Here is a 2,500-nt window from a genome sequence, read left to right on the forward strand (position 1 = left end):
ATCAAAAGCTGTCCAATTGTAGAAAGAAAATAAGGACCAATAATGATGTCTTCTAAAACTTTTTGCTCTCTCACAATCACTGCTTTCCAAAAAATGTAATTATTTCTCTCTCCCAGTCATATATCAGTCACTCACAGCCTCTCCCAGTCACATCTCCATCACCAGCAGCCTCTCCCAGTCACATATCAGTCACCTGCAGCCTCTCCCAGTCACATATCAGTCACCTGCAGCCTCTCCCAGTCACATATCAGTCACCTGCAGCCTCTCCCAGTCATATATCAGTCACCTGCAGCCTCTCCCAGTCACATATCAGTCACCTGCAGCCTCTCCCAGTCACATATCAGTCACCTGCAGCCTCTCCCAGTCACATATCAGTCACCTGCAGCCTCTCCCAGTCACATATCAGTCACCTGCAGCCTCTCCCAGTCACATATCAGTCACCTGCAGCCTCTCCCAGTCACATATCAGTCACCTGCAGCCTCTCCCAGTCACATATCAGTCACCTGCAGCCTCTCCCAGTCACCTATCAGTCACCTGCAGCCTCTCCCAGTCACATATCAGTCACCTGCAGCCTCTCCCAGTCACATATCAGTCACCTGCAGCCTCTCCCAGTCACATATCAGTCACCTGCAGCCTCTCCCAGTCACATATCAGTCACCTGCAGCCTCTCCCAGTCACATATCAGTCACCTGCAGCCTCTCCCAGTCACTATCAGTCACCTGCAGCCTCTCCCAGTCACATATCAGTCACCTGCAGCCTCTCACAGTCACCTATCAGTCACCTGCAGCCTCTCACAGTCACCTATCAGTCACCTGCAGCCTCTCCCAGTCATCTATCAGTCACCTGCAGCCTCTCCCAGTCACATATCAGTCACCTGCAGCCTCTCACAGTCACCTATCAGTCACCTGCAGCTCTCCCAGTCACATATCAGTCACCCACAGCCTCTCCCAGTCCCATATCAGTCACCTGCAGCCTCTCACAGTCACCCACAGCCTCTCCCAGTCACACACAGACTCTGCCAGTCACCCGCAGCCTCTCCTGGTCATCCACAGCATCTCCCAGTCACATATCAGTCACCACAGCCTCCTAGTCACCCGCAGCACCTCCCAGTCACATATCAGTCACCCACAGTCTCTCCAGTCACCTATCAGTCACCTGCAACCTCTCCCAGTCACATATCAGTCACCCGCAGCCTCTCAGTCATCTATCAGTCACCTGCAACCTCTCCCAGTCACATATCAGTCACCCGCAACCTCTCGCAGTCACCTATCAGTCACCCACAACTTCTCCCAGTCACATATCAGTCACCCACAGCCTCTCCCAGTCACCTATCAGTCACCCACAACCTCTCCCAGTCACATATCAGTCCTCTCCTAGTCACACACAGCCTCTCCAGTCAGGCTTGCCACCCAAGCTAACACTATCATTAACCCCTTCAGTTCCGTGATGCATTTCCATATTCATTTTGGTGACTATTTGGCGACTTTATACAGCTTCACAAACTTATGTGAGGGTTAAAATAGTGAGGACTGTGGCCATTAAACTTCTCACCTCCATAAACCCTTCCTAATGTTAATAAAGCCTCTAATCACACCCAAAACTCAAGGTAAAAATGCGTCCCAGTTCTGAAGGGGTTAATAATGTAACAAATGATCAAAATGCCCTCAGAGACACAGAAACTGGACCACAATTAAGCTCCAGCAATCGCCGCACCTTATCTACTCACCATAAACTTTGACAAAGGTAAAGTGAACAACAGTAAACAAAAGTGATGATCTATGGGCGTGCTAACTATGAGAGAGAGACTTGGCATGCAGCTCGTAGCCATCAACCCCTTCAGTACCAGGACATATTCATTTTGTGTTTGGGGATTTTATGCAGCTTCAGAAAATCATGTGGGCATTAAAATACTGAGGACTGTGGCCATTAATCTTGTGACCTCCATAGACACTTGCTAATCTCAATACAATGGTGTAATCATAGCCAAACTGTCTTAAAATGTCCCTCAAAACATGCCAAATTATGGTAAAATGCCCTCAAGACATGCCAAATTTTCTTAAAATGTCTTCAAAGCCTGCCAAACTGTCTTAAAATACCCTCAAAACATGCCAAATTATCTTATTATTCCCTAAAAACATGCCAAACTCTCCTAATATGCTCACAAAACATGCCAAACTATCTTAATATGCATATAAAACATGCCAAACTGTCTTAAATTGTCCTTAAAACATGTCACTGTCTTAAAATGCCTTCATAATATGCCAAACTCCCTTAAAATGCACTGAAAACATAAACTGTCTTAAAATGTCTTTAAAACCTGCCAAACTTTCTTAAAAACATGCCGGATTGTCTTAAATTGTCCTTAAAACATGCTAAGCTATCTTAAAATGCTCTCAAAAGATACCAAACTGTCTTAAAATGCCCTAAAAAAAATCCCAAACTATCTTAAAGTGCCCTCAAAATATGCCAAACTATTTTAAAATGCTCTCAAAACATAAGG

The sequence above is a fragment of the Portunus trituberculatus genome, chromosome 11, assembly GCF_017591435.1.
Source record: "Portunus trituberculatus isolate SZX2019 chromosome 11, ASM1759143v1, whole genome shotgun sequence".
Classification (NCBI taxonomy): Eukaryota; Metazoa; Arthropoda; class Malacostraca; order Decapoda; family Portunidae; genus Portunus; species Portunus trituberculatus.